This window comes from Pinus tabuliformis, chromosome 8 (genome assembly GCF_031772625.1).
Source record: "Pinus tabuliformis cultivar Carrire ecotype Pingquan chromosome 8, CPIR1, whole genome shotgun sequence".
Taxonomy (NCBI): Eukaryota; Viridiplantae; Streptophyta; class Pinopsida; order Pinales; family Pinaceae; genus Pinus; species Pinus tabuliformis.
The window spans coordinates 1,942,946,457-1,942,954,961 of NC_142294.1; positions in this window are offsets into that span (position 1 = coordinate 1,942,946,457).

Below are 8,505 nucleotides of genomic sequence, written 5' to 3' on the forward strand. Positions count from 1 at the left end.
GCTGCATGGTGGAAGGGTTAGAACACTTCCGAGTGTTCTACATATTCCCGCATTAGCCAAAAATCTGATTTCTATTAGTAAGGTGGATGATGCAGGTGTAAAAAAAGTGTTCGAGAAGGATACCTGCAAGATGGTTCAGGGAGCACTGGTATTGATTCAGGGAGTTCAGATTGGAACTCTGTAAAAGCTACAAGGTAGCACTGTTGTTGATGGGTGCAACATTTCCATGGTTCCTGAAAGTGGAGTAGAAAATCTAGTGGTCTCTAGAGAAAAGACCATGCTATGGCATCAATGATCCAGATTTAAACAGGAATGCAATAAAATACAGAGATAACCATAAACATAAAGATGTAGCGGAAATAATACTTCATTTCATTACTGTAAAATACTGAAATATGCTTACAACCAGAAATGGAAATAAACCAGCTAGGGCGATGGTAGCTTATCTCTGAGAAGAGATGTGCAGCTACATGCCTCTGAAATGTTCTAAACTGTGTTACAATGAGGCTCGAAGGCCTATTTATTCTTGAGAAACAATGGAAAACCCTTAACATTCCAAAACCTAACCCTAGAAGATGAAACGCCAAATTGTGGGCCCCGTTTGGGTAAATTTGTACATCAATTTCCCGGGGTCGTAACTTTGGCATACGATCTACGTTTGACACGTACAATAGCTCGTTAGAAATATTTATCCGGATGTTGCCCCAGATTTCCCAAAAAATGTCGTTTAGGGCCTCAAAACGGCTCCAGAAGTTCAGGACATGAAAAACTGCTAAAAATAGTAAACTATGCTACAATTTAGGAAACTGAAAAAGCTAAAAGAGATAGTTGTGGGGGTCCAAATGGGATAGGTGGGTGGCCACCAACATCCACCTGGATCATTCCTCCCCCCTTAGGAAGCAATGGTCCCCATTGCGTTGAGTTCCTCTCTGAGATGAGGAAGCTTCTGCTGAGCTGGGTCTCTGGTGAGCTGTTCTGCAATCTCTGATGTATCCAGAAATGGTGGGAAGCATGGTCAACAATGGTCCACATTGAACACTCGGTGCAAGCGAAGGAATGGAGGAATGTTGTGCTTCCAAGCATTGTTTCCTGTAGCCTTGGTACTAGTGTAAGAACCATGTCGAAGTGGTCTGAGTTTCTATAGGTTCTGGTAAGGTGTTCTTTCTGCAGATGTAACCAAACTTTGTTGCCCACCTGAAACTTGTGTGGTACCCTTGTGGGTGAGGAGAAGTTGTTCCTGTGTTCTGTCATGATCGTATCCCTTTGATGCTGCTGCTGTGTGGAGGAATCCTTTGCAGGGGTCATGGATGTAGCAACGATATTCCCCTTACATTGGGAGCGAACCAGACAGATGAATTTCCTGGTCTGGGAGATGAGCTTGCTGCCTTTCTTAGCAGTGATCAAAGATGTGGTGGTAGGTGGGGCTACCTCTGGTATCCTGTATAATGAATTATTCAAAGAAATAATGACAACACGAGGCCTTGACTCATACACAGCATGTCGCCTCCACAAGTATGGTTGGACTAGTAATACATCACAAACATCCAGAGGTGTAACATCACACAATACCTCGTCTGTGAAGGGTTTGATGCTGTCGGGAAGGTGGCACTGCTGGCAAGCTTTTAGATCTCGTCCTTCATGAAGCCACCTGATACTGTACAGCTGCGGGTGCGGTGTAGTCGGTAGGCCCAACCGCTTCACGACCTCTGCTGAAATGAGGTTCTTTTGGCTGCCACTGTCGACAATGAATTGCAATAGCAAACCCTTCACCCACATCTGTGAGTGGAAAAGACGCTCCCCCTCTTCTAGATCTGCAGGTTCATTCTTTTGGATCTTGGCAGTGGCAACAGTGACGCTGGGATCCGCATCAATGATCTGCTTCCCTTTGCCATTCCCCTTGTCAGGTTCTGGCTCAGGGTCAGAACATGCATCTGATTCGGAAGCCTTCAACTCAGCCACCAATGACTGCTTGGTCCGACACTCACTTGTGTTATGAGTGGGACTCTTGTCGAACTCACACCACTTTCCTGTGTCCTTCTTCGGCTTCATGGTGTTGTTCTTTTCTTGTGGCTTCGATGGGTTGTCTTGGGTCATCCCGCCTTGGCTTTGTCCTTTGGGCTTCGGATTTGCAGATCCAAAGTCTCACTTCTTTTGTTTGAACTTTTGCTTGATTTTGACAGCGTATCGGTATGTTGTGCTGAGTGAGGAGATGTTCAAGAACCCCATCTCTTCCTGGATGTATCTGTGTAGGCAGCCGCGGTATTTGAGTACTAGATGTAGCTCAGAATCTTTGATACCCAACTGTGTGCGAAGGGTATGAAAAATGTTCGTGAACTCCAGCACATCTTTGTCTCATCCCTGCCGCAGTGTCGTCCATTTGATGTATTTGTCCTCATAGCTTCTGACAGGGTAGTACTGCTCCTTGATGGCATCCCGGAAGTCATTCCAAGTGGGTGCAGCTGAAAATAGTGAGCCTGTACTTTCATCCTTCTGTTCGCAGTAGGTTTCCCACCATTCCTTGACGTGGGGGGCTGCTTTGAGAAGAGCGAAAACGATCTTTTCCCGACTTGAAAATTCATGAACAAAAAAATACCCATCTAGTAGATTTAACCATTTATCTACGGCATATGCATCTATTTGACCCTCGAAGATGGGGATTTCAAAATTAACTTGTACCTTAAACGGTGTGGCATTTCCAGAGTAGCTGTTGGAAGCCGATGCGTCACCTCTGGGTAGCCGCTGAAGGATCTGCGCAAAGCTATCCATCATCGCGTTCCTTTGCTGCTCGAGGGCTTCTTCGAGCAAGATTTTGATAGGATCTCCTGCCCCCTCGTCTTTCTTCTCATCCGCCATGGGAGGCCGTCGAGATTTGCGAGGCTGGTCTTGCAAAGGTTCGACTAGTTCAAGCCCTAACTCCTTATATCCCGACCTCGTTGGGGACATGCAAAGAAAAACAAAGAAAAAGAAGACCGCTCTGATACCACTGATCCAGATTTAAACAGGAACGCAATAAAATACAGAGATAACCATAAACACAAAGATGTAGTGGAAATAATACTTCATTTGATTACTGTAAAATACTGAAATATGCTTAGAACCAGAAATGGAAATAAACTAGCTAGGGCGATGGTAGCTTATCTTTGAGAAGAGATGTGCGGCTACATGCCTCTAAACTGTTCTGATCTGTGTTACAATGAGGCTCGAAGGCCTATTTATTGTTGAGAAACAATGGAAAACCCCTAACATTCCAAAATCTAACCCTAGACGATGAAATGCCAAATTGTGGGCCCCGTTTGGGTAAATTGGTACATCAATTTCCTGGGGTCGTAACTTTGGCATATGATCTCCGTTTGACGCGTACAATAGCTCATTAGAAAGATCTATCCGAGCACTACCACTTTGGGAGACAACATGGGTCCATGGACCCATGTTGCCCCAGAATTTCCAGAAAACATCATTTAGGGCCTCAAAACGGCTCCGGAAGTTCAGGACCCGAAAAACTGCTAAAAATAGTAAACTGTGCTACAATTTAGGAAACTGAAAAAGTTGAAAGAGACAGTTGTGGTGGTCCAAATGGGATAGGTGGGTGGCCACCAACATCCACCTGGATCAATCAAAGGCTTGGACATACTGGAGAGAAGGGCCTTCGAATACTTCATGGTAAAGGTATGGTAGAAGGTATGAGTAATAGCTCTCTGGATTTTGAGTTCTGTGAAAATTGTGTATACTGGAAGCAAAATCGGGTGAGTTTCCCCTCTGGTGGTAAGAGGGTGAAAGATATATTAGAGCTTGTGCAGAGTGATGTGTTTGGACTTGTGAAGGTTCCATCACTAGGTAAGTCTATGTACTATGTATCATTTATAGATGACTTCTCAAGCAATACATGGATATATTTCCTTAAGAAGAAATCTGAAGTCTTTGATAGGTTTAAAGAATTTAAGGCTCTAGTGGAAAACCAGATAGAGAAGAAGATAAATGTGCTGAGGACAGATAATGGTGGAGAGTTTTGCAGTAAGGAATTTGAAGAATTCTACAAGAAGTGTGGTATAGCACGACGAAATACTACTCCATATACACCTCAGCAAAATGGAGTTGCAAAAAGAATGAACAAGACTTTGATGGAAAGGGCAAGAAGCATGCTCATTGGTGCCAGGTTAGGATAGGAATTCTGGGCAGAGGTGGTGGATACTATATGTTACCTGGTCAACAGGTCACCTTTATCAGCGTTGGAGGATGGATGATATGTTGTTGGTTGGAAATGACAAAGAAGTTATCCAGGATTTGAAGACCCATTTGTCCTCCAAATTCGACATGAAAGATCTTGGTGCTGCAAACTACATTTTAGGCATGGAAATTAAAAGAGATCGGCCAAAGAGGAACCTTTAGTTAAACTAGAGTAAGTATGTCGAGACAATATTGCAGAGGTTTAATATGTAGGATGGTAAACCAGTGAAGATTCCTATTCCTGTAGGTGTGAGGTTATCTGCTGAACAGTGTCCCAAGACACAAGAAGAGGAAGAGGACATGTCCCGTGTTCCATATGCAAGTGCAGTTGGTAACCTGATGTATGCAATGGTCTATACTAGACCAGACATGCACATGTAGTGGGAGTATTAAGCAGGTTTATGTCAAAACCAGGGAAGGAGCACTGGACAACAGTGAAGCAGGCTTTCAGGTATTTGCGTGGCACTAGTGATTATGGTTTGTGCTACCAAGGAAGACCATGATTGGATAGAGTGTTGGATATTCATGGCTTTGTTGATGCAGGCTGGGCTGGAGATCTGGATCAGAGAAGATATACAAGTGGGTATGTTTTTAACCTATTTGGAGATGCAGTCAGTTGGACGAGTAAGAAACAATCTGTAGTGGCACTATCAACTACAGAGGCAGAATACATGGCAGCCACTCATGCAAGCAAGGAAGCTGTTTGGTTGCAGAGATTGTGTTCAAGTATGGGGTTAGTACAGGAAGCTATAAGGATAGATTGTGATAGCCAAAGTGCAATTTTCTTGGCAAAGAACCCCACATATCATTCAAAGACAAAGCACATTGATGTTCAGTATCACTTTGCGAGGGATATGATAGAAGACAAAAAGGTGTTGCTGGTAAAGGTGGACATTTTGAAGAATACCGCAGATGCATTGACAAAATCTGTGAGCTTTGAGAAGCTCTCTTGGTGTAGAGAGACAATGGGAATTTCAGGGCTGGAAAAATGCCTAAGCTCTCTTGTGGCTCCCTGTGGAATGAAAACAAGTGGGAGAATGTTGGGTTGTGTTATATTCTTTCCACATAGTTAACAGGGGGTTTGAGGGGCACCTGTAACCCCACTTTATGGGGTCCGGGGCAGCGCCCCAGAAAATTTTGGTTTTGGACCCTATGTTAGGTTGGGCAGACCCACCTATGGCATTGTGCATGATTTTCGCACATTTTTTTTAGATGCAATGGTTTTTCGGTCCATGGTATTGGACGCGATGGTTTTCTATCCATGGTATTGGACACGATGGTTTTCAGTGCATGGTATTAGATGCTTCGGCATGTATAAATATGTATTATAACATTGAAAGGAACATAATGAAAAATCAAGTTAGTAGTCCCAGTTTTGGGATCCAGGGGAAAATCTCTGTGTATATGTGTTTTATGTGTTCTGCTCTCGCATTATTTATTTTCTGTGTTTTAGAATTCGTATGCAGGTAATTTCTATACGGGGTTAAAACCTACAAAGATGAAATTAGTATGACTATTGAATTCTAATGGCTTATGAAGATGATGATTTTTTGGATGCTTTAGATGAAGATGACCTTTATGAAGAAATATGTAAACTCAAAATCTATTTAGAAGAAAAGAATATTATTATAGATACCTTGACATACCAACTTTGTTAGCTTATTGGGCCCTGACCCATGTTCGAAAGAGTTTTTAGCCAAAAAAATCCTGTACTACTGGCCCTTTCGGCAACAATCCGTGGAGTGCGGACTGAATTCTCATCCGAGGCAGTATGGGAGGGTGCTGGAACCAGGTTTCCACACCCTAGATATGTCTTGACGAGGTCTGGATGGCTTGCAACCTGATCTATGCACTTTTGCTATTTCAAATAGCTGTCTAGCCTTTGTGAAGATCCGCAAAGGGGTGTTTCTTAGATCCTTAGTCTTACTGCAATTATTATAGATATGATTTATTATTTAAGGTCTTTAAGCGAACATTTAACAGTTAAACCCATTGTGTGCAATCATAAATCTTAAATAGAGTCATAAAACCATAACATAAGCATAAACATTCAGATCTACAATCAAATACATAGTAATTCAGAAACACTTATATTTATTAATCTTCCGCTCAATACAATACAATTCCACCTTGTGCACACAGCTGCAGGGGTCCGCACACATAGCTGCGAACTCTACCAGGCCTTTGCACACATAGCTGTAGAGCCTACTCTAACCACTACCACACACGACTCAGACTTATAGACCTAGAGCACTCTTGCTTTCACAAACCCATATACTTTAGATCTTCCACCAAGCTACCATCAAGAACTGCCCCCTAAACCTTGATCCTTGCTTTATTTATGTTAGCTACCTATACCAATAGGTTTCATTTTTCATGATTGGCAGGGGAAGTGCCAAATATGCTCTACTTTGGTGATGCAAAGATATCATATTTTTTGGGAAACACTTACCTACAGTTGTCTAATGTTGTCCTACTTCTGAATGGGTGATCCAACAGTCTAAGCTGGGTCATGCCATATTTCAATTTTTTGTTGTAGACTAGAGAAAGAAATCTGTCCAAACTGTTCAATCTTGGAAAATAAGTAGTTAGGTAGAGAATGAAGGTTCCCAACTGCTTAATCTGGGGCCTTGGAAGTAATAAGGCTAGCCTTAGATAGAAAATCAAAAGAAAATGGAAAAAGAAAAGAAAAAGAGCAATTGAGGGTTTGCCAATCTAAGTGCACCCTCCTTGAAGTAACAAAAAATGCTAGGCAATAGAATGGGTAGGTAGATGGGGTTGCAGAAGCATGATTTCTTTCATATCTCTGGCCTAAGCAAAGGAAACACATGGTGGCCAGTGAAGATCTTCCTATTCAGCAGTTTTGTAGCAACAAAGTGAAGCATGTCTAACTTCCCAATCATTCCCCATCAAACTCCTTGCTAACATCCCACTATCACCTTGGTTCATGAGAGAAATCAAACTCATTTATTGATCCTTGTTGTATAGAAGAGCCACCTTTCTTGTGTAAAAATCTTTTCATTTTGATCTACTCTCCTAACTAAGTTTGTTCCCTAAAAAACTTAGTGTTTGCCTCCTCCCTTCCATATCTCCCATCCAATACTAATTACTAACTCTATCTATACTTAACTCCCTATGTTCCCCTTTCCCTATTACTATATCACTATTGTGTATAAAAAACCCAAAATATGTATATATCCCTTCCCTTAGGCAATATAGCCTTATAGTTCTAAAAATTCAGAGTGCAAAGAAATTAAGGCGCTAAAGGATAAACAACGCTAATATAATGTCTTGGGATTAAACCAAGATCCACTTGGTTTAACAGCCCTAATCCCTTGTTGTGAATAAATAGCAATAAACCCATTTCCTCCGCTTATCCTAAGTTTTTACCTCTCGGCGTGCTCACCATAAAAAACAAAGGAAAAATATTATTTAAATGCCGCCGGGTCCCGCCGTATCATGTTGGCAGTTTGCTCTCCCGTCGTCCGTCGGATCTGGGCCCTCCCATCAGATGGCTCACATCAATATCGGACCTCCCCCAATGCCTGTACGTTAGCGCCTGAAATTTGTCAGAGGGTGACGTCAGGGCTTGGACGCGTGTCGTTCCCAGGTTGTATCGGGAGGCCGCTTGCCAAAACCACTCCCGTACAATAAGCGGTCCGAAATTACCACTTACCGCCTTTGCTTCTCCACCATATGTCATGTCCATGTCACGCGTACGTCCCTGCCACCTCAGCGTCGCATCACCGCTCCATCCGCCATCGCCCTGAGCTGTCCGCCACGGCCCCCGTCCACGTGGACCACTCACAGACTGCCACGTCGTCACTTCGTACTGACCCCACCCATGACATCATGCTGACGTCATCCGAGAAAAGTGCGCCAAAGGCCAAATTTCCAATATTTTCGTCAAAAATCGCGTTTTTTCGCATTTTTCACCAAAAGACTGTTATGCCTCCTGCATGAAATTTAACGACGTTCTCGCCGCCAACCTGCAGAAATTGATTTAAAAACCGTGGACGCCCTCAATTCACCTGTTATTCCACCATTGGCCGATTGCACCAGGTATTTATCAAGTTATCCCCTCCGCACCTGGTTTTTCACATAATTCACTAAATAAGCTAAGAGAAGAAAAACACAGTAAGTTTAGGAAATTCTCATGAACCAGTGATCCTCTTCCACTCTGTAAGCCCAATTTCCCTCACAAGAAGCCCCCATTGTGCCTAAATTCCACAAATTCGCAGTCTGTTTGCACATTCGCAAATCCAAACCTCTGCTAGGTAA